This window comes from Phalangium opilio, unplaced genomic scaffold (assembly GCF_054372755.1).
Source record: "Phalangium opilio isolate 3A_F unplaced genomic scaffold, DU_Popi_V2 ptg000077l_1, whole genome shotgun sequence".
NCBI classification, from domain to species: domain Eukaryota; kingdom Metazoa; phylum Arthropoda; class Arachnida; order Opiliones; family Phalangiidae; genus Phalangium; species Phalangium opilio.
Window position 1 is genome coordinate 3,834,697 of NW_028324185.1, and position 22,690 is coordinate 3,857,386.

The 22,690-nt window shown below is 47.1% G+C and overlaps 1 long non-coding RNA gene and 52 other non-coding genes across 53 annotated transcripts; 1 reads left to right on the forward strand and 52 right to left on the reverse strand.

Annotated features, from left to right (window-relative positions):
* Window positions 1–543: 543 nt before the first annotated feature.
* Window positions 544–2,164, forward strand: LOC149656830 (uncharacterized). The gene is made up of 4 exons (XR_016369964.1): window positions 544–683; window positions 758–883; window positions 957–1,593; window positions 1,697–2,164. It is a non-coding gene; the product is annotated as an uncharacterized LOC149656830 (long non-coding RNA).
* Window positions 2,165–2,478: 314 nt separating this feature from the next.
* On the reverse strand, window positions 2,479–2,778 carry LOC149656831 (signal recognition particle RNA). Its single transcript, XR_016370146.1, has one exon.
* A 90-nt stretch (window positions 2,779–2,868) lies between these two features.
* LOC149656832 (signal recognition particle RNA) lies at window positions 2,869–3,168 on the reverse strand. Its single transcript, XR_016370221.1, has one exon.
* An 89-nt stretch (window positions 3,169–3,257) lies between these two features.
* Window positions 3,258–3,557, reverse strand: LOC149656833 (signal recognition particle RNA). Its single transcript, XR_016370087.1, has one exon.
* Window positions 3,558–3,647: 90 nt separating this feature from the next.
* Window positions 3,648–3,947, reverse strand: LOC149656834 (signal recognition particle RNA). Its single transcript, XR_016370125.1, has one exon.
* Window positions 3,948–4,037: 90 nt separating this feature from the next.
* Window positions 4,038–4,337, reverse strand: LOC149656835 (signal recognition particle RNA). Its single transcript, XR_016370090.1, has one exon.
* An 88-nt stretch (window positions 4,338–4,425) lies between these two features.
* LOC149656836 (signal recognition particle RNA) lies at window positions 4,426–4,725 on the reverse strand. Its single transcript, XR_016370225.1, has one exon.
* A 90-nt stretch (window positions 4,726–4,815) lies between these two features.
* LOC149656837 (signal recognition particle RNA) lies at window positions 4,816–5,115 on the reverse strand. The gene has a single exon (XR_016370152.1).
* A 90-nt stretch (window positions 5,116–5,205) lies between these two features.
* LOC149656838 (signal recognition particle RNA) lies at window positions 5,206–5,505 on the reverse strand. The gene has a single exon (XR_016370207.1).
* A 90-nt stretch (window positions 5,506–5,595) lies between these two features.
* LOC149656839 (signal recognition particle RNA) lies at window positions 5,596–5,895 on the reverse strand. The gene has a single exon (XR_016370182.1).
* A 90-nt stretch (window positions 5,896–5,985) lies between these two features.
* LOC149656840 (signal recognition particle RNA) lies at window positions 5,986–6,285 on the reverse strand. The gene has a single exon (XR_016370157.1).
* Window positions 6,286–6,375: 90 nt separating this feature from the next.
* Window positions 6,376–6,675, reverse strand: LOC149656841 (signal recognition particle RNA). The gene has a single exon (XR_016370229.1).
* Window positions 6,676–6,764: 89 nt separating this feature from the next.
* On the reverse strand, window positions 6,765–7,064 carry LOC149656842 (signal recognition particle RNA). The gene has a single exon (XR_016370088.1).
* A 90-nt stretch (window positions 7,065–7,154) lies between these two features.
* Window positions 7,155–7,454, reverse strand: LOC149656843 (signal recognition particle RNA). The gene has a single exon (XR_016370137.1).
* Window positions 7,455–7,544: 90 nt separating this feature from the next.
* On the reverse strand, window positions 7,545–7,844 carry LOC149656844 (signal recognition particle RNA). The gene has a single exon (XR_016370222.1).
* An 89-nt stretch (window positions 7,845–7,933) lies between these two features.
* On the reverse strand, window positions 7,934–8,233 carry LOC149656845 (signal recognition particle RNA). Its single transcript, XR_016370227.1, has one exon.
* Window positions 8,234–8,323: 90 nt separating this feature from the next.
* LOC149656846 (signal recognition particle RNA) lies at window positions 8,324–8,623 on the reverse strand. Its single transcript, XR_016370153.1, has one exon.
* Window positions 8,624–8,713: 90 nt separating this feature from the next.
* Window positions 8,714–9,013, reverse strand: LOC149656847 (signal recognition particle RNA). The gene has a single exon (XR_016370208.1).
* Window positions 9,014–9,103: 90 nt separating this feature from the next.
* On the reverse strand, window positions 9,104–9,403 carry LOC149656848 (signal recognition particle RNA). The gene has a single exon (XR_016370126.1).
* Window positions 9,404–9,493: 90 nt separating this feature from the next.
* LOC149656849 (signal recognition particle RNA) lies at window positions 9,494–9,793 on the reverse strand. The gene has a single exon (XR_016370232.1).
* An 89-nt stretch (window positions 9,794–9,882) lies between these two features.
* Window positions 9,883–10,182, reverse strand: LOC149656850 (signal recognition particle RNA). Its single transcript, XR_016370228.1, has one exon.
* A 90-nt stretch (window positions 10,183–10,272) lies between these two features.
* Window positions 10,273–10,572, reverse strand: LOC149656851 (signal recognition particle RNA). Its single transcript, XR_016370154.1, has one exon.
* A 90-nt stretch (window positions 10,573–10,662) lies between these two features.
* LOC149656852 (signal recognition particle RNA) lies at window positions 10,663–10,962 on the reverse strand. Its single transcript, XR_016370209.1, has one exon.
* A 90-nt stretch (window positions 10,963–11,052) lies between these two features.
* Window positions 11,053–11,352, reverse strand: LOC149656853 (signal recognition particle RNA). Its single transcript, XR_016370127.1, has one exon.
* Window positions 11,353–11,442: 90 nt separating this feature from the next.
* Window positions 11,443–11,742, reverse strand: LOC149656854 (signal recognition particle RNA). Its single transcript, XR_016370148.1, has one exon.
* A 91-nt stretch (window positions 11,743–11,833) lies between these two features.
* On the reverse strand, window positions 11,834–12,132 carry LOC149656855 (signal recognition particle RNA). Its single transcript, XR_016370138.1, has one exon.
* Window positions 12,133–12,223: 91 nt separating this feature from the next.
* LOC149656856 (signal recognition particle RNA) lies at window positions 12,224–12,522 on the reverse strand. Its single transcript, XR_016370104.1, has one exon.
* Window positions 12,523–12,612: 90 nt separating this feature from the next.
* On the reverse strand, window positions 12,613–12,912 carry LOC149656857 (signal recognition particle RNA). The gene has a single exon (XR_016370175.1).
* Window positions 12,913–13,002: 90 nt separating this feature from the next.
* Window positions 13,003–13,302, reverse strand: LOC149656858 (signal recognition particle RNA). Its single transcript, XR_016370093.1, has one exon.
* Window positions 13,303–13,392: 90 nt separating this feature from the next.
* On the reverse strand, window positions 13,393–13,692 carry LOC149656859 (signal recognition particle RNA). Its single transcript, XR_016370129.1, has one exon.
* Window positions 13,693–13,782: 90 nt separating this feature from the next.
* On the reverse strand, window positions 13,783–14,082 carry LOC149656860 (signal recognition particle RNA). Its single transcript, XR_016370108.1, has one exon.
* Window positions 14,083–14,173: 91 nt separating this feature from the next.
* LOC149656861 (signal recognition particle RNA) lies at window positions 14,174–14,472 on the reverse strand. The gene has a single exon (XR_016370105.1).
* A 90-nt stretch (window positions 14,473–14,562) lies between these two features.
* Window positions 14,563–14,862, reverse strand: LOC149656862 (signal recognition particle RNA). Its single transcript, XR_016370140.1, has one exon.
* Window positions 14,863–14,952: 90 nt separating this feature from the next.
* On the reverse strand, window positions 14,953–15,252 carry LOC149656863 (signal recognition particle RNA). The gene has a single exon (XR_016370094.1).
* Window positions 15,253–15,342: 90 nt separating this feature from the next.
* LOC149656864 (signal recognition particle RNA) lies at window positions 15,343–15,642 on the reverse strand. The gene has a single exon (XR_016370092.1).
* A 90-nt stretch (window positions 15,643–15,732) lies between these two features.
* Window positions 15,733–16,032, reverse strand: LOC149656865 (signal recognition particle RNA). The gene has a single exon (XR_016370141.1).
* Window positions 16,033–16,122: 90 nt separating this feature from the next.
* Window positions 16,123–16,422, reverse strand: LOC149656866 (signal recognition particle RNA). Its single transcript, XR_016370185.1, has one exon.
* Window positions 16,423–16,512: 90 nt separating this feature from the next.
* On the reverse strand, window positions 16,513–16,812 carry LOC149656867 (signal recognition particle RNA). Its single transcript, XR_016370177.1, has one exon.
* Window positions 16,813–16,902: 90 nt separating this feature from the next.
* Window positions 16,903–17,202, reverse strand: LOC149656868 (signal recognition particle RNA). The gene has a single exon (XR_016370186.1).
* Window positions 17,203–17,292: 90 nt separating this feature from the next.
* Window positions 17,293–17,592, reverse strand: LOC149656869 (signal recognition particle RNA). Its single transcript, XR_016370149.1, has one exon.
* Window positions 17,593–17,682: 90 nt separating this feature from the next.
* On the reverse strand, window positions 17,683–17,982 carry LOC149656870 (signal recognition particle RNA). Its single transcript, XR_016370176.1, has one exon.
* Window positions 17,983–18,072: 90 nt separating this feature from the next.
* On the reverse strand, window positions 18,073–18,372 carry LOC149656871 (signal recognition particle RNA). The gene has a single exon (XR_016370114.1).
* Window positions 18,373–18,462: 90 nt separating this feature from the next.
* Window positions 18,463–18,762, reverse strand: LOC149656872 (signal recognition particle RNA). Its single transcript, XR_016370142.1, has one exon.
* Window positions 18,763–18,852: 90 nt separating this feature from the next.
* Window positions 18,853–19,152, reverse strand: LOC149656873 (signal recognition particle RNA). The gene has a single exon (XR_016370095.1).
* Window positions 19,153–19,242: 90 nt separating this feature from the next.
* LOC149656874 (signal recognition particle RNA) lies at window positions 19,243–19,542 on the reverse strand. The gene has a single exon (XR_016370144.1).
* A 90-nt stretch (window positions 19,543–19,632) lies between these two features.
* Window positions 19,633–19,932, reverse strand: LOC149656875 (signal recognition particle RNA). The gene has a single exon (XR_016370147.1).
* A 90-nt stretch (window positions 19,933–20,022) lies between these two features.
* LOC149656876 (signal recognition particle RNA) lies at window positions 20,023–20,322 on the reverse strand. Its single transcript, XR_016370145.1, has one exon.
* A 90-nt stretch (window positions 20,323–20,412) lies between these two features.
* Window positions 20,413–20,712, reverse strand: LOC149656877 (signal recognition particle RNA). Its single transcript, XR_016370184.1, has one exon.
* Window positions 20,713–20,802: 90 nt separating this feature from the next.
* On the reverse strand, window positions 20,803–21,102 carry LOC149656878 (signal recognition particle RNA). The gene has a single exon (XR_016370150.1).
* Window positions 21,103–21,192: 90 nt separating this feature from the next.
* LOC149656879 (signal recognition particle RNA) lies at window positions 21,193–21,492 on the reverse strand. The gene has a single exon (XR_016370179.1).
* Window positions 21,493–21,582: 90 nt separating this feature from the next.
* On the reverse strand, window positions 21,583–21,882 carry LOC149656880 (signal recognition particle RNA). Its single transcript, XR_016370133.1, has one exon.
* An 89-nt stretch (window positions 21,883–21,971) lies between these two features.
* LOC149656881 (signal recognition particle RNA) lies at window positions 21,972–22,271 on the reverse strand. Its single transcript, XR_016370191.1, has one exon.
* A 90-nt stretch (window positions 22,272–22,361) lies between these two features.
* LOC149656882 (signal recognition particle RNA) lies at window positions 22,362–22,661 on the reverse strand. The gene has a single exon (XR_016370197.1).
* Window positions 22,662–22,690: the final 29 nt, after the last annotated feature.

Consider the following 22,690-nt stretch of genomic DNA (forward strand, 5'->3'; position numbering starts at 1 on the left):
GCACCATTGGTACGCTTGTCAGAAAGGCATGGTCAACAATTGTTAAGTGGTCAATGACGTGAATTCCTATCCAAAGATATGACAAGAACGATGACCGCAAACTGCGTCACACACAGAAGTATACGACGCATCACTATGATTCTGCGTCTTCTCCATCACACTTGCGCCATGACTACCATCTATCGATTAGTACAAATAAGTTATTATTCTACCAACGTGTCATCAATTTAAGCAAGCATTAATCAATACCGTCATTGTGCAGGGTATGCGGTCTTGTGTGGCACTTTGCGTTACCCGGGAAACACCACTTGGAGGTAGCCACACGTCGTTTCCCATGAGGAGTTTTGATGACGCAGGCCCTCTTGCCTACTGCGGTCGCAATCGGGTCGGGGAGTTTTGATGACGCAGGTCCCTTTGCCTACTGCGGTCGTAATCGGGTCGGGGAGTTTTGATGACGTAGGTCCCTTTGCCTACTGCGGTCGTAATCGGGTCGGGGAGTTTTGATGACGCATGTCCCGTTGCCTACTGCGGTCGTAATCGGGTCGGGGAGTTTTGATGACGCAGGTCCCGTTGCCAACTGCGGTCGCAATCGAGTCGGGGAGTTTTGATGGCAGGCCCCCTTTCCTACTGCAAACCTCAATGCCTACAAAATATGGAAGTCAGTGTCTTACAAACACATCCATGTAATTAGACGTAGATAAAGCTTCACGTTGAAACACACCTTCCTGTTAAAATTAATTATAACTGGTTTTCGCAGATGTTTATGAGGTGTTGCCGGACACGATAACCAGCCGCTGCAGCCTGCCCATTCGCAGGGGCATCATCGTCGACCTGCATTTCGACAACTGCGTCATTATCAACAGCACCATCTACTACGAAAGAGGTACATACTGTTGTATACTGATGAGCAGTATGCAAAGAAAGTAACGAGCAATCTCTCATACCATTATCCTCAGACAAGGGTATCTTATTCGCCAAACACATGTTGTGAAGAATGCAGCAAGCTGTTATAATGCGGCACACTTTGTCCGGATGGTAGCATAGTTTGCCTCCTGAGCCATCAAGGCAACGAAACCGTGACTTGAGGACGCCGTTAAGGCGCTCAATGACGTTTCGTCCTACATAAACAAACACAAATTTCACACAAAAAACTATTACCGGCCACACAAGGAAATAATGCACAACCTACCACGAATATGCCGGGTGTTAAATTCAACCTCTGCCGGAGTTTGTGGGCGGTATACTGGCACCATGAGCCACGGTTGTAAGGGATAGCCTCCATCACCAAGAAGATAACCATGGGGCATGTCCCCTTCCACAAATGCCTCAAACAGCCTGCTATTTCGCCAGATGAATGAGTCATGAACGCTACCAGGCCACCGAGCCGCCACATTCATGATGCGCAATTCGTTGTCGCTGACATATTGTAAACAAAACATTTTAATTAAAACGGATTTGTTATGAATAGAGCAAAATGTCTCACAAGTTGAACGTTAATGGAGAATGTCCCCTTTCTGTTCCTGTACGCATTACTGTTTGGTGAAGGGCCTTTGATTGGAACATGCGTACAGTCAATTGCTCCAATAACGTTTGGTAAGCTGCAGGTGGCCATAAAAGACGCCTATGATCGTAACAATTACAATAAAAAAACGTTCCTTTGGAAAGCTAATATCTGAGTAAATTCATACCTTCATAGACCTTACTGACGCCTCATCTGTTGGAAACGATATCAAATCACTTTTGACATTAATTATGGCATTGGTGACCCGTGCAATGCTACGACTGACTGACGCCTGACTCATGCCGTGTTCGTAGTTGCTGGCCAAAGCGTGCTGAAATGTCCCCGAGCCATAAAACAGCAGTGTTACGAGCACTTCATCCTCCACCCCAATAACATCCACACCACGGTCGTGGTCTTTTTCCAATTGCGGCCTAAGAGCTAGGCATAAGGCGCGCACACTTAAAATGTCCAAAAGATACTGTGAAAGAAATATCTCCTCTGGTAACAAGAACGCATTACGCCTCTGTCGGAGATATTGCTCGTCATCGAAAACGACAGCAATAGCTATGTCGTTAGCTATCTGCGCCATGATTAATACTCTTAACTGATATTAAAGAGTGTACTTTTAATATGTATATTCCACAATAAATAAATCTTACTGTTCCCGCTGTAAACTTAATGTAATATGCTTCCCAGAGCTAAGATGAAACCTATAGCGCCACAAGCGTCACGTTTTCACTGTTTTCAAACTTCCCGCCATTTTGGGTGCTGCTATCCTCACCGCTTGTGGCGCTGCGATTGCTCAAGGTTGACTTCAAATATCCCGCCATTTATGGTGCTGTTCTACTCTCCGTTTTGGCGCTAGTGAGCCTAACATGATAGCCGGATATCACGTGACCCGCTAATACGCCGAGGGGGCGTGGTCGTATTAGTGAATTTTCAGCGGAATACGGCTATTGAAGTGTAAAGACATAACAAAAGAATCGTGTACGGTCGTATTGGTTGCGTTGTGACTCGAAGCTCGCTCTCAGACGTTATCCCGTCACTGCCGAATGCGGGAACTTTTGCCTGCTGCGTTACCGCCCTGAGCCGTTTTGTCCCTCCTTAGAACAACCTGGTGGTCCATGAGCTACCTGAAGACGACCATATTGACACCCAGCTTAACGCGGACGTCCGATCTACACGAGTCCATGAGTCGCATGAATCCCATCCTCATACCATCCATCGATTCTAGCTTCCAAATTGCTGGATTACAGGAGAACGCCACAACTCCCAGCTGCAAAATTTTCTCGAATAAAACAATTCAAACTTTGCAAGGATAACAACATTGAAGTTAAAATCACTATCTGAAGTGTAAAGACATAACAAAAGAATCGTGTACGGTCGTATTGGTTGCGTTGTGACTCGAAGCTCGCTCTCTGACGTTATCCCGTCACTGCCGAATGCGGGAACTTTTGCCTGCTGCGTTACCGCCCTGAGCCGTTTTGTCCCTCCTTAGAACAACCTGGTGGTCCATGCGCTACCTGAAGACGACCATATTGACACCCAGCTTAACGCGGACGTCCGATCTACACGAGTCCTTGAGTCAAAGGAATCCCAACCTCATACCATCCATCGATTCTAGCTTCCAAAGGGCTGGATTACACGAGAACGCCACAACTCCCAGCTGCGAAGTTATCTCGAAAAAAACATCTCAAACTTTGCACGGATAACAACATTGAAGTTAAAATCACCATCTGAAGTGTAAAGACTAACAAAAGAATCGTGTTCGGTCGTATTAGTTGCGTTGTGACTCGAAGCTCGCTCTCAGACGTTATCCCGTCACTGCCGAATGTGGGAACTTTTGCCTGCTGCGTTACCGCCCTGAGCCGTTTTGTCCCTCCTTAGAACAACCTGGTGGTCCCTGAGCTACCTGAAGACGACCATATTGACACCCAGCTTAACGCTGACGTCCGATCTACACGAGTCCATGAGTCGCATGAATCCCATCCTCATACCATCCATCGATTCTAGCTTCCAAAGGGCTGGATTACAGGAGAACGCCAACACTCCCAGCTGCAAAATTACCTCGAATAAAACAATTCAAACTTTGCAAGGATAACAACATTGAAGTTAAAATCACTATCTGAAGTGTAAAGACATAACAAAAGAATCGTGTACGGTCGTATTGGTTGCGTTGTGACTCGAAGCTCGCTCTCAGACGTTATCCCGTCACTGCCGAATGCGGGAACTTTTGCCTGCTGCGTTACCGCTCTGAGCCGTTTTGTACCTCCTTAGAACAACCTGGTGGTCCATGAGCTACCTGAAGACGACCATATTGACAACCATCTTAACGCTGACGTCCGTTCTACACGAGTCCATGAGTCGCATGAATCCCATCCTCATACCATCCATCGATTCTAGCTTCCAAATTGCTGGATTACAGGAGAACGCCACAACTCCCAGCTGCAAAATTTTCTCAAATAAAACAATTCAAACTTTGCAAGGATAACAACATTGAAGTTAAAATCACTATCTGAAGTGTAAAGACATAACAAAAGAATCGTGTACGGTCGTATTGGTTGCGTTGTGACTCGAAGCTCGCTCTCTGACGTTATCCCGTCACTGCCGAATGCGGGAACTTTTGCCTGCTGCGTTACCGCCCTGCGCCGTTTTGTCCCTCCTTAGAACAACCTGGTGGTCCATGCGCTACCTGAAGACGACCATATTGACACCCAGCTTAACGCGGACGTCCGATCTACACGAGTCCTTGAGTCAAAGGAATCCCAACCTCATACCATCCATCGATTCTAGCTTCCAAAGGGCTGGATTACACGAGAACGCCACAACTCCCAGCTGCGAAGTTATCTCGAAAAAACATCTCAAACTTTGCACGGATAACAACATTGAAGTTAAAATCACCATCTGAAGTGTAAAGACTAACAAAAGAATCGTGTTCGGTCGTATTAGTTGCGTTGTGGCTCGAAGCTCGCTCTCAGACGTTATCCCGTCACTGCCGAATGTGGGAACTTTTGCCTGCTGCGTTACCGCCCTGAGCCGTTTTGTCCCTCCTTAGAACAACCTGGTGGTCCATGAGCTACCTGAAGACGACCATATTGACACCCAGCTTAACGCGGACGTCCGATCTACACGAGTCCTTGAGTCGCATGAATCCCATCCTCATACCATCCATCGATTCTAGCTTCCAAAGGGCTGGATTACAGGAGAACGCCAACACTCCCAGCTGCAAAATTACCTCGAATAAAACAATTCAAACTTTGCAAGGATAACAACATTGAAGTTAAAATCACTATCTGAAGTGTAAAGACATAACAATAGAATCGTGTACGGTCGTATTGGTTGCGTTGTGACTCGAAGCTCGCTCTCAGACGTTATCCCGTCACTGCCGAATGCGGGAAGTTTTGCCTGCTGCGTTACCGCTCTGAGCCGTTTTGTCCCTCCTTAGAACAACCTGGTGGTCCATGAGCTACCTGAAGACGACCATATTGACACCCAGCTTAACGCTGACGTCCGTTCTACACGAGTCCATGAGTCGCATGAATCCCATCCTCTTACCATCCATCGATTCTAGCTTCCAAAGGGCTGGATTACAGGAGAACGCCAACACTCCCAGCTGCAATATTACCTCGAACAAAACAATTCAAACTTTGCAAGGATAACAACATTGAAGTTAAAATCACTATCTGAAGTGTAAAAGCATAACAAAAGAATCGTGTACGGTCGTATTGGTTGCGTTGTGACTCGAAGCTCGCTCTCAGACGTTATCCCGTCACTGCCGAATGCGGGAACTTTTGCCTGCTGCGTTACCGCCCTGCGCCGTTTTGTCCCTCCTTAGAACAACCTGGTGGTCCATGAGCTACCTGAAGACGACCATATTGACACCCAGCTTAACGCTGACGTCCGATCTACACGAGTCCATGAGTCACATGAATCCCAACCTCATACCATCCATCGATTTTAGCTTCCAAAGGGCTGGATTACAGGAGAACGCCACAACTCCCAGCTGCAAAATTACCTCGAATAATACAATTCAAACTTTGCAAGGATAACAACATTGAAGTTAAAATCACTATCTGAAGTGTAAAGACATAACAAAAGAATCGTGTACGTTCGAATTGGTTGCGTTGTGACTCGAAGCTCGCTCTCTGACGTTATCCCGTCACTGCCGAATGCGGGAACTTTTGCCTGCTGCGTTACCGCCCTGAGCCGTTTTGTCCCTCCTTAGAACAACCTGGTGGTCCATGCGCTACCTGAAGACGACCATATTGACACCCAGCTAAACGCTGACGTCCGTTCTACACGAGTCCATGAGTCGCATGAATCCCATCCTCATACCATCCATCGATTCTAGCTTCCAAAGGGCTGGATTACAGGAGAACGCCACAACTCCCAGCTGCAAAATTACCTCGAATAATACAATTCAAACTTTGCAAGGATAACAACATTGAAGTTAAAATCACTATCTGAAGTGTAAAGGCATAACAAAAGAATCGTGTACGGTCGTATTGGTTGCGTTGTGACTCGAAGCTCGCTCTCAGACGTTATCCCGTCACTGCCGAATGCGGGAACTTTTGCCTGCTGCGTTACCGCCCTGAGCCGTTTTGTCCCTCCTTAGAACAACCTGGTGGTCCATGAGCTACCTGAAGACGACCATATTGACACCCAGCTTAACGCGGACGTCCGATCTACACGAGTCCATGAGTCGCATGAATCCCATCCTCATACCATCCATCGATTCTAGCTTCCAAATTGCTGGATTACAGGAGAACGCCACAACTCCCAGCTGCAAAATTTTCTCGAATAAAACAATTCAAACTTTGCAAGGATAACAACATTGAAGTTAAAATCACTATCTGAAGTGTAAAGACATAACAAAAGAATCGTGTACGGTCGTATTGGTTGCGTTGTGACTCGAAGCTCGCTCTCTGACGTTATCCCGTCACTGCCGAATGCGGGAACTTTTGCCTGCTGCGTTACCGCCCTGAGCCATTTTGTCCCTCCTTAGAACAACCTGGTGGTCCATGCGCTACCTGAAGACGACCATATTGACACCCAGCTTAACGCGGACGTCCGATCTACACGAGTCCTTGAGTCAAAGGAATCCCAACCTCATACCATCCATCGATTCTAGCTTCCAAAGGGCTGGATTACACGAGAACGCCACAACTCCCAGCTGCGAAGTTATCTCGAAAAAAACATCTCAAACTTTGCACGGATAACAACATTGAAGTTAAAATCACCATCTGAAGTGTAAAGACTAACAAAAGAATCGTGTTCGGTCGTATTAGTTGCGTTGTGACTCGAAGCTCGCTCTCAGACGTTATCCCGTCACTGCCGAATGTGGGAACTTTTGCCTGCTGCGTTACCGCCCTGAGCCGTTTTGTCCCTCCTTAGAACAACCTGGTGGTCCCTGAGCTACCTGAAGACGACCATATTGACACCCAGCTTAACGCTGACGTCCGATCTACACGAGTCCATGAGTCGCATGAATCCCATCCTCATACCATCCATCGATTCTAGCTTCCAAAGGGCTGGATTACAGGAGAACGCCAACACTCCCAGCTGCAAAATTACCTCGAATAAAACAATTCAAACTTTGCAAGGATAACAACATTGAAGTTAAAATCACTATCTGAAGTGTAAAGACATAACAAAAGAATCGTGTACGGTCGTATTGGTTGCGTTGTGACTCGAAGCTCGCTCTCAGACGTTATCCCGTCACTGCCGAATGCGGGAACTTTTGCCTGCTGCGTTACCGCTCTGAGCCGTTTTGTACCTCCTTAGAACAACCTGGTGGTCCATGAGCTACCTGAAGACGACCATATTGACAACCATCTTAACGCTGACGTCCGTTCTACACGAGTCCATGAGTCGCATGAATCCCATCCTCATACCATCCATCGATTCTAGCTTCCAAATTGCTGGATTACAGGAGAACGCTACAACTCCCAGCTGCAAAATTTTCTCAAATAAAACAATTCAAACTTTGCAAGGATAACAACATTGAAGTTAAAATCACTATCTGAAGTGTAAAGACATAACAAAAGAATCGTGTACGGTCGTATTGGTTGCGTTGTGACTCGAAGCTCGCTCTCTGACGTTATCCCGTCACTGCCGAATGCGGGAACTTTTGCCTGCTGCGTTACCGCCCTGAGCCGTTTTGTCCCTCCTTAGAACAACCTGGTGGTCCATGCGCTACCTGAAGACGACCATATTGACACCCAGCTTAACGCGGACGTCCGATCTACACGAGTCCTTGAGTCAAAGGAATCCCAACCTCATACCATCCATCGATTCTAGCTTCCAAAGGGCTGGATTACACGAGAACGCCACAACTCCCAGCTGCGAAGTTATCTCGAAAAAAACATCTCAAACTTTGCACGGATAACAACATTGAAGTTAAAATCACCATCTGAAGTGTAAAGACTAACAAAAGAATCGTGTTCGGTCGTATTAGTTGCGTTGTGGCTCGAAGCTCGCTCTCAGACGTTATCCCGTCACTGCCGAATGTGGGAACTTTTGCCTGCTGCGTTACCGCCCTGAGCCGTTTTGTCCCTCCTTAGAACAACCTGGTGGTCCATGAGCTACCTGAAGACGACCATATTGACACCCAGCTTAACGCGGACGTCCGATCTACACGAGTCCTTGAGTCGCATGAATCCCATCCTCATACCATCCATCGATTCTAGCTTCCAAAGGGCTGGATTACAGGAGAACGCCAACACTCCCAGCTGCAAAATTACCTCGAATAAAACAATTCAAACTTTGCAAGGATAACAACATTGAAGTTAAAATCACTATCTGAAGTGTAAAGACATAACAATAGAATCGTGTACGGTCGTATTGGTTGCGTTGTGACTCGAAGCTCGCTCTCAGACGTTATCCCGTCACTGCCGAATGCGGGAAGTTTTGCCTGCTGCGTTACCGCTCTGAGCCGTTTTGTCCCTCCTTAGAACAACCTGGTGGTCCATGAGCTACCTGAAGACGACCATATTGACACCCAGCTTAACGCTGACGTCCGTTCTACACGAGTCCATGAGTCGCATGAATCCCATCCTCTTACCATCCATCGATTCTAGCTTCCAAAGGGCTGGATTACAGGAGAACGCCAACACTCCCAGCTGCAAAATTACCTCGAACAAAACAATTCAAACTTTGCAAGGATAACAACATTGAAGTTAAAATCACTATCTGAAGTGTAAAAGCATAACAAAAGAATCGTGTACGGTCGTATTGGTTGCGTTGTGACTCGAAGCTCGCTCTCAGACGTTATCCCGTCACTGCCGAATGCGGGAACTTTTGCCTGCTGCGTTACCGCCCTGCGCCGTTTTGTCCCTCCTTAGAACAACCTGGTGGTCCATGAGCTACCTGAAGACGACCATATTGACACCCAGCTTAACGCTGACGTCCGATCTACACGAGTCCATGAGTCACATGAATCCCAACCTCATACCATCCATCGATTTTAGCTTCCAAAGGGCTGGATTACAGGAGAACGCCACAACTCCCAGCTGCAAAATTACCTCGAATAATACAATTCAAACTTTGCAAGGATAACAACATTGAAGTTAAAATCACTATCTGAAGTGTAAAGACATAACAAAAGAATCGTGTACGTTCGAATTGGTTGCGTTGTGACTCGAAGCTCGCTCTCAGACGTTATCCCATCACTGCCGAATGCGGGAACTTTTGCCTGCTGCGTTACCGCCCTGAGCCGTTTTGTCCCTACTTAGAACAACCTGGTGGTCCATGAGCTACCTGAAGACGACCATATTGACACCCAGCTTAACGCTGACGTCCGTTCTACACGAGTCCATGAGTCGCATGAATCCCATCCTCATACCATCCATCGATTCTAGCTTCCAAAGGGCTGGATTACAGGAGAACGCCACAACTCCCAGCTGCAAAATTACCTCGAATAATACAATTCAAACTTTGCAAGGATAACAACATTGAAGTTAAAATCACTATCTGAAGTGTAAAGGCATAACAAAAGAATCGTGTACGGTCGTATTGGTTGCGTTGTGACTCGAAGCTCGCTCTCAGACGTTATCCCGTCACTGCCGAATGCGGGAACGTTTGCCTGCTGCGTTAACGCCTTGAGCCGTTTTGTCCCTCCTTAGAACAACCTGGTGGTCCATGAGCTACCTGAAGACGACCATATTGACACCCAGCTTAACGCGGACGTCCGATCTACACGAGTCCTTGAGTCAAAGGAATCCCAACCTCATACCATCCATCGATTCTAGCTTCCAAAGGGCTGGATTACACGAGAACGCCACAACTCCCAGCTGCGAAGTTATCTCGAAAAAAACATCTCAAACTTTGCACGGATAACAACATTGAAGTTAAAATCACCATCTGAAGTGTAAAGACTAACAAAAGAATCGTGTTCGGTCGTATTAGTTGCGTTGTGGCTCGAAGCTCGCTCTCAGACGTTATCCCGTCACTGCCGAATGTGGGAACTTTTGCCTGCTGCGTTACCGCCCTGAGCCGTTTTGTCCCTCCTTAGAACAACCTGGTGGTCCATGAGCTACCTGAAGACGACCATATTGACACCCAGCTTAACGCGGACGTCCGATCTACACGAGTCCTTGAGTCGCATGAATCCCATCCTCATACCATCCATCGATTCTAGCTTCCAAAGGGCTGGATTACAGGAGAACGCCAACACTCCCAGCTGCAAAATTACCTCGAATAAAACAATTCAAACTTTGCAAGGATAACAACATTGAAGTTAAAATCACTATCTGAAGTGTAAAGACATAACAATAGAATCGTGTACGGTCGTATTGGTTGCGTTGTGACTCGAAGCTCGCTCTCAGACGTTATCCCGTCACTGCCGAATGCGGGAAGTTTTGCCTGCTGCGTTACCGCTCTGAGCCGTTTTGTCCCTCCTTAGAACAACCTGGTGGTCCATGAGCTACCTGAAGACGACCATATTGACACCCAGCTTAACGCTGACGTCCGTTCTACACGAGTCCATGAGTCGCATGAATCCCATCCTCTTACCATCCATCGATTCTAGCTTCCAAAGGGCTGGATTACAGGAGAACGCCAACACTCCCAGCTGCAAAATTACCTCGAACAAAACAATTCAAACTTTGCAAGGATAACAACATTGAAGTTAAAATCACTATCTGAAGTGTAAAAGCATAACAAAAGAATCGTGTACGGTCGTATTGGTTGCGTTGTGACTCGAAGCTCGCTCTCAGACGTTATCCCGTCACTGCCGAATGCGGGAACTTTTGCCTGCTGCGTTACCGCCCTGCGCCGTTTTGTCCCTCCTTAGAACAACCTGGTGGTCCATGAGCTACCTGAAGACGACCATATTGACACCCAGCTTAACGCTGACGTCCGATCTACACGAGTCCATGAGTCACATGAATCCCAACCTCATACCATCCATCGATTTTAGCTTCCAAAGGGCTGGATTACAGGAGAACGCCACAACTCCCAGCTGCAAAATTACCTCGAATAATACAATTCAAACTTTGCAAGGATAACAACATTGAAGTTAAAATCACTATCTGAAGTGTAAAGACATAACAAAAGAATCGTGTACGTTCGAATTGGTTGCGTTGTGACTCGAAGCTCGCTCTCAGACGTTATCCCATCACTGCCGAATGCGGGAACTTTTGCCTGCTGCGTTACCGCCCTGAGCCGTTTTGTCCCTACTTAGAACAACCTGGTGGTCCATGAGCTACCTGAAGACGACCATATTGACACCCAGCTTAACGCTGACGTCCGTTCTACACGAGTCCATGAGTCGCATGAATCCCATCCTCATACCATCCATCGATTCTAGCTTCCAAAGGGCTGGATTACAGGAGAACGCCACAACTCCCAGCTGCAAAATTACCTCGAATAATACAATTCAAACTTTGCAAGGATAACAACATTGAAGTTAAAATCACTATCTGAAGTGTAAAGGCATAACAAAAGAATCGTGTACGGTCGTATTGGTTGCGTTGTGACTCGAAGCTCGCTCTCAGACGTTATCCCGTCACTGCCGAATGCGGGAACGTTTGCCTGCTGCGTTACCGCCTTGAGCCGTTTTGTCCCTCCTTAGAACAACCTGGTGGTCCATGAGCTACCTGAAGACGACCATATTGACACCCAGCTTAACGCTGACGTCCGTTCTACACGAGTCCATGAGTCGCATGAATCCCATCCTCATACCATCCATCGATTCTAGCTTCCAAAGGGCTGGATTACAGGAGAACGCCAACACTCCCAGGTGCAAAATTACCTCGAATAAAACAATTCAAACTTTGCAAGGATAACAACATTGAAGTTAAAATCACTATCTGAAATGTAAAGACATAACAGAAGAATCGTGTACGGTCGTATTGGTTGCGTTGTGACTCGAAGCTCGCTCTCAGACGTTATCCCGTCACTGCCGAATGCGGGAACTTTTGCCTGCTGCGTTACCGCCCTGAGCCGTTTTGTCCCTCCTTAGAACAACCTGGTGGTCCATGAGCTACCTGAAGACGACCATATTGACACCCAGCTTAACGCTGACGTCCGTTCTACACGAGTCCATGAGTCGCATGAATCCCATCCTCATACCATCCATCGATTCTAGCTTCCAAAGGGCTGGATTACAGGAGAACGCCAACACTCCCAGGTGCAAAATTACCTCGAATAAAACAATTCAAACTTTGCAAGGATAACAACATTGAAGTTAAAATCACTATCTGAAATGTAAAGACATAACAGAAGAATCGTGTACGGTCGTATTGGTTGCGTTGTGACTCGAAGCTCGCTCTCAGACGTTATCCCGTCACTGCCGAATGCGGGAACTTTTGCCTGCTGCGTTACCGCCCTGAGCCGTTTTGTCCCTCCTTAGAACAACCTGGTGGTCCATGAGCTACCTGAAGACGACCATATTGACACCCAGCTTAAAGCTGACGTCCGTTCTACACGAGTCCATGAGTCGCATGAATCCCATCCTCATACCATCCATCGATTCTAGCTTCCAAAGGGCTGGATTACAGGAGAACGCCACAACTCCCAGCTGCAAAATTACCTCGAATAAAACAATTCAAACTTTGCAAGGATAACAACATTGAAGTTAAAATCACTATCTGAAGTGTAAAGGCATAACAAAAGAATCGTGTACGGTCGTATTGGTTGCGTTGTGACTCGAAGCTCGCTCTCAGACGTTATCCCGTCACTGCCGAATGCGGAAACTTTTGCCTGCTGCGTTACCGCCCTGAGCCGTTTTGTCCCTCCTTAGAACAACCTGGTGGTTCATGAGCTACCTGAAGACGACCATATTGACACCCAGCTTAACGCTGACGGTCGTTCTACACGAGTCCATGAGTCGCATGAATCCCATCCTCATACCATCCATCGATTCTAGCTTCCAAAGGGCTGGATTACAGGAGAACGCCAACACTCCCAGCTGCAAAATTACCTCGAATAAAACAATTCAAACTTTGCAAGGATAACAACATTGAAGTTAAAATCATTATCTGAAGCGTAAAAACATAACAAAAGAATCGTGTACGTTCGTATTGGTTGCGTTGTGACTCGAAGCTCGCTCTCAGACGTTATCCCGTCACTGCCGAATGCGGGAACTTTTGCCTGCTGCGTTACCGCCCTGAGCCGTTTTGTCCCTCCTTAGAACAACCTGGTGGTCCATGAGCTACCTGAAGACGACCATATTGACACCCAGCTTAACGCTGGCGTCCGTTCTACACGAGTCCATGAGTCGCATGAATCCCATCCTCATACCATCCATCGATTCTAGCTTCCAAAGGGCTGGATTACAGGAGAACGCCACAACTCCCAGCTGCAAAATTACCTCGAATAAAACAATTCAAACTTTGCAAGGATAACAACATTGAAGTTAAAATCACTATCTGAAGTGTAAAGGCATAACAAAAGAATCGTGTACGGTCGTACTGGTTGCGTTGTGACTCGAAGCTCGCTCTCAGACGTTATCCCGTCACTGCCGAATGCGGGAACGTTTGCCTGCTGCGTTACCGCCCTGAGCCGTTTTGTCCCTCCTTAGAACAACCTGGTGGTCCATGAGCTACCTGAAGACGACCATATTGACACCCAGCTTAAAGCTGACGTCCGTTCTACACGAGTCCATGAGTCGCATGAATCCCATCCTCATACCATCCATCGATTCTAGCTTCCAAAGGGCTGGATTACAGGAGAACGCCACAACTCCCAGCTGCAAAATTACCTCGAATAAAACAATTCAAACTTTGCAAGGATAACAACATTGAAGTTAAAATCACTATCTGAAGTGTAAAGGCATAACAAAAGAATCGTGTACGGTCGTATTGGTTGCGTTGTGACTCGAAGCTCGCTCTCAGACGTTATCCCGTCACTGCCGAATGCGGGAACTTTTGCCTGCTGCGTTACCGCCCTGAGCCGTTTTGTCCCTCCTTAGAACAACCTGGTGGTCCATGAGCTACCTGAAGACGACCATATTGACACCCAGCTTAACGCTGACGTCCGTTCTACACGAGTCCATGAGTCGCATGAATCCCATCCTCATACCATCCATCGATTCTAGCTTCCAAAGGGCTGGATTACAGGAGAACGCCAACACTCCCAGGTGCAAAATTACCTCGAATAAAACAATTCAAACTTTGCAAGGATAACAACATTGAAGTTAAAATCACTATCTGAAATGTAAAGACATAACAGAAGAATCGTGTACGGTCGTATTGGTTGCGTTGTGACTCGAAGCTCGCTCTCAGACGTTATCCCGTCACTGCCGAATGCGGGAACTTTTGCCTGCTGCGTTACCGCCCTGAGCCGTTTTGTCCCTCCTTAGAACAACCTGGTGGTCCATGAGCTACCTGAAGACGACCATATTGACACCCAGCTTAAAGCTGACGTCCGTTCTACACGAGTCCATGAGTCGCATGAATCCCATCCTCATACCATCCATCGATTCTAGCTTCCAAAGGGCTGGATTACAGGAGAACGCCACAACTCCCAGCTGCAAAATTACCTCGAATAAAACAATTCAAACTTTGCAAGGATAACAACATTGAAGTTAAAATCACTATCTGAAGTGTAAAGGCATAACAAAAGAATCGTGTACGGTCGTATTGGTTGCGTTGTGACTCGAAGCTCGCTCTCAGACGTTATCCCGTCACTGCCGAATGCGGGAACTTTTGCCTGCTGCGTTACCGCCCTGAGCCGTTTTGTCCCTCCTTAGAACAACCTGGTGGTTCATGAGCTACCTGAAGACGACCATATTGACACCCAGCTTAACGCTGACGGTCGTTCTACACGAGTCCATGAGTCGCATGAATCCCATCCTCATACCATCCATCGATTCTAGCTTCCAAAGGGCTGGATTACAGGAGAACGCCAACACTCCCAGCTGCAAAATTACCTCGAATAAAACAATTCAAACTTTGCAAGGATAACAACATTGAAGTTAAAATCATTATCTGAAGCGTAAAAACATAACAAAAGAATCGTGTACGTTCGTATTGGTTGCGTTGTGACTCGAAGCTCGCTCTCAGACGTTATCCCGTCACTGCCGAATGCGGGAACTTTTGCCTGCTGCGTTACCGCCCTGAGCCGTTTTGTCCCTCCTTAGAACAACCTGGTGGTCCATGAGCTACCTGAAGACGACCATATTGACACCCAGCTTAACGCTGGCGTCCGTTCTACACGAGTCCATGAGTCGCATGAATCCCATCCTCATACCATCCATCGATTCTAGCTTCCAAAGGGCTGGATTACAGGAGAACGCCACAACTCCCAGCTGCAAAATTACCTCGAATAAAACAATTCAAACTTTGCAAGGATAACAACATTGAAGTTAAAATCACTATCTGAAGTGTAAAGGCATAACAAAAGAATCGTGTACGGTCGTATTGGTTGCGTTGTGACTCGAAGCTCGCTCTCAGACGTTATCCCGTCACTGCCGAATGCGGGAACGTTTGCCTGCTGCGTTACCGCCCTGAGCCGTTTTGTCCCTCCTTAGAACAACCTGGTGGTCCATGAGCTACCTGAAGACGACCATATTGACACCCAGCTTAAAGCTGACGTCCGTTCTACACGAGTCCATGAGTCGCATGAATCCCATCCTCATACCATCCATCGATTCTAGCTTCCAAAGGGCTGGATTACAGGAGAACGCCACAACTCCCAGCTGCAAAATTACCTCGAATAAAACAATTCAAACTTTGCAAGGATAACAACATTGAAGTTAAAATCACTATCTGAAGTGTAAAGGCATAACAAAAGAATCGTGTACGGTCGTATTGGTTGCGTTGTGACTCGAAGCTCGCTCTCAGACGTTATCCCGTCACTGCCGAATGCGGGAACTTTTGCCTGCTGCGTTACCGCCCTGAGCCGTTTTGTCCCTCCTTAGAACAACCTGGTGGTTCATGAGCTACCTGAAGACGACCATATTGACACCCAGCTTAACGCTGACGGTCGTTCTACACGAGTCCATGAGTCGCATGAATCCCATCCTCATACCATCCATCGATTCTAGCTTCCAAAGGGCTGGATTACAGGAGAACGCCAACACTCCCAGCTGCAAAATTACCTCGAATAAAACAATTCAAACTTTGCAAGGATAACAACATTGAAGTTAAAATCATTATCTGAAGTGTAAAAACATAACAAAAGAATCGTGTACGTTCGTATTGGTTGCGTTGTGACTCGAAGCTCGCTCTCAGACGTTATCCCGTCACTGCCGAATGCGGGAACTTTTGCCTGCTGCGTTACCGCCCTGAGCCGTTTTGTCCCTCCTTAGAACAACCTGCTGGTCCATGAGCTACCTGAAGACGATCATATCGACACCCAGCTTAACGCTGACGGTCGTTCTACACGAGTCCATGAGTCGCATGAATCCCATCCTCATACCATCCATCGATTCTAGCTTCCAAAGGGCTGGATTACAGGAGAACGCCACAACTCCCAGCTGCGAAGTTATCTCGAATAAAACATTTCAAACTTTGCAAGGATAACAACATTGAAGTTAAAATCACTATCTGAAGTGTAAAGGCATAACAAAGGAATCGTGTACGGTCGTATTGGTTGCGTTGTGAATCGAAGCTCGCTCTCAGACGTTATCCCGTCACTGCCGAATGCGGGAACGTTTGCCTGCTGCGTTACCGCCCTGAGCCGTTTTGTCCCTCCTTAGAACAACCTGGTGGTCCATGAGCTACCTGAAGACGACCATATTGACACCCAGCTTAAAGCTGACGTCCGTTCTACACGAGTCCATGAGTCGCATGAATCCCATCCTCATACCATCCATCGATTCTAGCTTCCAAAGGGCTGGATTACAGGAGAACGCCAACACTCCCAGCTGCAAAATTACCTCGAATAAAACAATTCAAACTTTGCAAGGATAACAACATTGAAGTTAAAATCATTATCTGAAGTGTAAAAACATAACAAAAGAATCGTGTACGTTCGTATTGGTTGCGTTGTGACTCGAAGCTCGCTCTCAGACGTTATCCCGTCACTGCCGAATGCGGGAACTTTTGCCTGCTGCGTTACCGCCCTGAGCCGTTTTGTCCCTCCTTAGAACAACCTGCTGGTCCATGAGCTACCTGAAGACGATCATATCGACACCCAGCTTAACGCTGACGGTCGTTCTACACGAGTCCATGAGTCGCATGAATCCCATCCTCATACCATCCATCGATTCTAGCTTCCAAAGGGCTGGATTACAGGAGAACGCCACAACTCCCAGCTGCGAAGTTATCTCGAATAAAACATTTCAAACTTTGCAAGGATAACAACATTGAAGTTAAAATCACTATCTGAAGTGTAAAGGCATAACAAAGGAATCGTGTACGGTCGTATTGGTTGCGTTGTGAATCGAAGCTCGCTCTCAGACGTTATCCCGTCACTGCCGAATGCGGGAACGTTTGCCTGCTGCGTTACCGCCCTGAGCCGTTTTGTCCCTCCTTAGAACAACCTGGTGGTCCATGAGCTACCTGAAGACGACCATATTGACACCCAGCTTAACGCTGACGGTCGTTCTACACGAGTCCATGAGTCACATGAATCCCATCCTCATACCATCCATCGATTCTAGCTTCCAAAGGGCTGGATTACAGGAGAACGCCACAACTCCCAGCTGCAAAATTACCTCGAATAAAACAATTCAAACTTTGCAAGGATAACAACATTGAAGTTAAAATCACTATCTGAAGTGTAAAGGCATAACAAAGGAATCGTGTACGGTCGTATTGATTGCGTTGTGAATCGAAGCTCGCTCTCAGACGTTATCCCGTCACTGCCGAATGCGGGAACGTTTGCCTGCTGCGTTACCGCCCTGAGCCGTTTTGTCCCTCCTTAGAACAACCTGGTGGTCCATGAGCTACCTGAAGACGACCATATTGACACCCAGCTTAACGCTGACGGTCGTTCTACACGAGTCCATGAGTCACATGAATCCCATCCTCATACCATCCATCGATTCTAGCTTCCAAAGGGCTGGATTACAGGAGAACGCCACAACTCCCAGCTGCGAAGTTATCTCGAATAAAACATTTCAAACTTTGCAAGGATAACAACATTGAAGTTAAAATCACTATCTTAAGTGTAAAGGCATAACAAAGGAATCGTGTACGGTCGTATTGGTTGCGTTGTGACTCGAAGCTCGCTCTCAGACGTTATCCCGTCACTGCCGAATGCGGGAACGTTTGCCTGCTGCGTTACCGCCCTGAGCCGTTTTGTCCCTCCTTAGAACAACCTGGTGGTCCATGAGCTACCTGAAGACGACCATATTGACACCCAGCTTAAAGCTGACGTCCGTTCTACACGAGTCCATGAGTCGCATGAATCCCATCCTCATACCATCCATCGATTCTAGCTTCCAAAGGGCTGGATTACAGGAGAACGCCACAACTCCCAGCTGCAAAATTACCTCGAATAAAACAATTCAAACTTTGCCAGGATAACAACATTGAAGTTAAAATCACTATCTGAAGTGTAAAGGCATAACAAAAGAATCGTGTACGGTCGTATTGGTTGCGTTGTGACTCGAAGCTCGCTCTCAGACGTTATCCCGTCACTGCCGAATGCGGGAACTTTTGCCTGCTGCGTTACCGCCCTGAGCCGTTTTGTCCCTCCTTAGAACAACCTGGTGGTTCATGAGCTACCTGAAGACGACCATATTGACACCCAGCTTAACGCTGACGGTCGTTCTACACGAGTCCATGAGTCGCATGAATCCCATCCTCATACCATCCATCGATTCTAGCTTCCAAAGGGCTGGATTACAGGAGAACGCCAACACTCCCAGCTGCAAAATTACCTCGAATAAAACAATTCAAACTTTGCATGGATAACAACATTGAAGTTAAAATCATTATCTGAAGCGTAAAAACATAACAAAAGAATCGTGTACGTTCGTATTGGTTGCGTTGTGACTCGAAGCTCGCTCTCAGACGTTATCCCGTCACTGCCGAATGCGGGAACTTTTGCCTGCTGCGTTACCGCCCTGAGCCGTTTTGTCCCTCCTTAGAACAACCTGGTGGTCCATGAGCTACCTGAAGACGACCATATTGACACCCAGCTTAACGCTGGCGTCCGTTCTACACGAGTCCATGAGTCGCATGAATCCCATCCTCATACCATCCATCGATTCTAGCTTCCAAAGGGCTGGATTACAGGAGAACGCCACAACTCCCAGCTGCAAAATTACCTCGAATAAAACAATTCAAACTTTGCAAGGATAACAACATTGAAGTTAAAATCACTATCTGAAGTGTAAAGGCATAACAAAAGAATCGTGTACGGTCGTATTGGTTGCGTTGTGACTCGAAGCTCGCTCTCAGACGTTATCCCGTCACTGCCGAATGCGGGAACTTTTGCCTGCTGCGTTACCGCCCTGAGCCGTTTTGTCCCTCCTTAGAACAACCTGGTGGTCCATGAGCTACCTGAAGACGACCATATTGACACCCAGCTTAACGCTGACGGTCATTCTACACGAGTCCATGAGTCGCATGAATCCCATCCTCATACCATCCATCGATTCTAGCTTCCAAAGGGCTGGATTACAGGAGAACGCCAACACTCCCAGCTGCAAAATTACCTCGAATAAAACAATTCAAACTTTGCAAGGATAACAACATTGAAGTTAAAATCACTATCTTAAGTGTAAAGGCATAACAAAGGAATCGTGTACGGTCGTATTGGTTGCGTTGTGAATCGAAGCTCGCTCTCAGACGTTATCCCGTCACTGCCGAATGCGGGAACGTTTGCCTGCTGCGTTACCGCCCTGAGCCGTTTTGTCCCTCCTTAGAACAACCTGGTGGTCCATGAGCTACCTGAAGACGACCATATTGACACCCAGCTTAAAGCTGACGTCCGTTCTACACGAGTCCATGAGTCGCATGAATCCCATCCTCATACCATCCATCGATTCTAGCTTCCAAAGGGCTGGATTACAGGAGAACGCCACAACTCCCAGCTGCAAAATTACCTCGAATAAAACAATTCAAACTTTGCCAGGATAACAACATTGAAGTTAAAATCACTATCTGAAGTGTAAAGGCATAACAAAAGAATCGTGTACGGTCGTATTGGTTGCGTTGTGACTCGAAGCTCGCTCTCAGACGTTATCCCGTCACTGCCGAATGCGGGAACTTTTGCCTGCTGCGTTACCGCCCTGAGCCGTTTTGTCCCTCCTTAGAACAACCTGGTGGTCCATGAGCTACCTGAAGACGACCATATTGACACCCAGCTTAACGCTGACGGTCATTCTACACGAGTCCATGAGTCGCATGAATCCCATCCTCATACCATCCATCGATTCTAGCTTCCAAAGGGCTGGATTACAGGAGAACGCCAACACTCCCAGCTGCAAAATTACCTCGAATAAAACAATTCAAACTTTGCAAGGATAACAACATTGAAGTTAAAATCATTATCTGAAGTGTAAAAACATAACAAAAGAATCGTGTACGTTCGTATTGGTTGCGTTGTGACTCGAAGCTCGCTCTCAGACGTTATCCCGTCACTGCCGAATGCGGGAACTTTTGCCTGCTGCGTTACCGCCCTGAGCCGTTTTGTCCCTCCTTAGAACAACCTGGTGGTCCATGAGCTACCTGAAGACGATCATATCGACACCCAGCTTAACGCTGACGGTCGTTCTACACGAGTCCATGAGTCGCATGAATCCCATCCTCATACCATCCATCGATTCTAGCTTCCAAAGGGCTGGATTACAGGAGAACGCCACAACTCCCAGCTGCGAAGTTATCTCGAATAAAACATTTCAAACTTTGCAAGGATAACAACATTGAAGTTAAAATCACTATCTGAAGTGTAAAGGCATAACAAAGGAATCGTGTACGGTCGTATTGGTTGCGTTGTGAATCGAAGCTCGCTCTCAGACGTTATCCCGTCACTGCCGAATGCGGGAACGTTTGCCTGCTGCGTTACCGCCCTGAGCCGTTTTGTCCCTCCTTAGAACAACCTGGTGGTCCATGAGCTACCTGAAGACGACCATATTGACACCCAGCTTAACGCTGACGGTCGTTCTACACGAGTCCATGAGTCACATGAATCCCATCCTCATACCATCCATCGATTCTAGCTTCCAAAGGGCTGGATTACAGGAGAACGCCACAACTCCCAGCTGCGAAGTTATCTCGAATAAAACATTTCAAACTTTGCAAGGATAACAACATTGAAGTTAAAATCACTATCTTAAGTGTAAAGGCATAACAAAGGAATCGTGTACGGTCGTATTGGTTGCGTTGTGACTCGAAGCTCGCTCTAGGACGTTATCCCGTCACTGCCGAATGCGGGAACGTTTGCCTGCTGCGTTACCGCCCTGAGCCGTTTTGTCCCTCCTTAGAACAACCTGGTGGTCCATGAGCTACCTGAAGACGACCATATTGACACCCAGCTTAACGCGGACGTCCGATCTACACGAGCCCATGAGTCACAGGATTCCCAACCTCATACCATCCATCGATTCTAGCTTCCAAAGGGCTGGATTACAGGAGAACGCCACAACTCCCAGCCGCAAAATTACCTCGAATAAAACAATTCAAAGTTTGCAAGGATAACAACATTGAAGTTAAAATCACCGTCTGAAGTGTAAAGACATAACAAAAGAATCGTGTACGTTCGTATTGGTTGCGTTGTGACTCGAAGCTCGCTCTCAGACGTTATCCCGTCACTGCCGAATGCGGGAACTTTTGCCTGCTGCGTTACCGCCCTGAGCCGTTTTGTCCCTCCTTAGAACAACCTGGTGGTCCATGAGCTACCTGAAGACGATAATATTGACACCCAGCTTAACGCTGACGTCCGATCTACACGAGTCCATGAGTCACATGAATCCCAACCTCATACCATCCATCAATTTTAGCTTCCAAAGGGCTGGATTACAGGAGAACGCCACAACTCCCAGCTGCAAAATTACCTCGAATAAAACAATCAAACTTTGCAAGGATAACAACATTGAAGTTAAAATCACTATCTGAAGTGTAAAGGCATAACAAAAGAATCGTGTACGGTCGAATTGGTTGCGTTGTGACTCGAAGCTCGCTCTCAGACGTTATCCCGTCACTGCCGAATACGGGAACGTTTGCCTGCTGCGTTACCGCCCTGAGCCGTTTTGTCCCTCCTTAGAACAACCTGGTGGTCCATGAGCTACCTTAAGACGACCATATTGACACCCAGCTTAACGCTGACGTCCGATCTACACGATCCCATGAGTCCCAGGATTACCAACGTCATACCATCCATCGATTCTAGCTTCCAAAGGGCTGGATTACAGGAGAATGCCAACACTCCCAGGTGCAAAATTACCTCCAATAAAACAATTCAAACTTTGCAAGGATAACAACATTGAAGTTAAAATCACTATCTGAAGTGTAAAGGCATAACAAAAGAATCGTGTACGGTCGTATTGGTTGCGTTGTGACTCGAAGCTCGCTCTCAGACGTTATCCCGTCACTGCCGAATGCGGGAACTTTTGCCTGCTGCGTTACCGCCCTGAGCCGTTTTGTCCCTCCTTAGAACAACCTGGTGGTCCATGAGCTACTTGAAGACGACCATATTGACACCCAGCTTAACGCTGACGGTCGTTCTACACGAGTCCATGAGTCACATGAATCCGATCCTCATACCATCCATAGATTCTAGCTTACAAAGGGCTGGATTACAGGAGATAGCAACAACTCCCAGCTGCTAAATTACCTCGAATGAAACAATTCA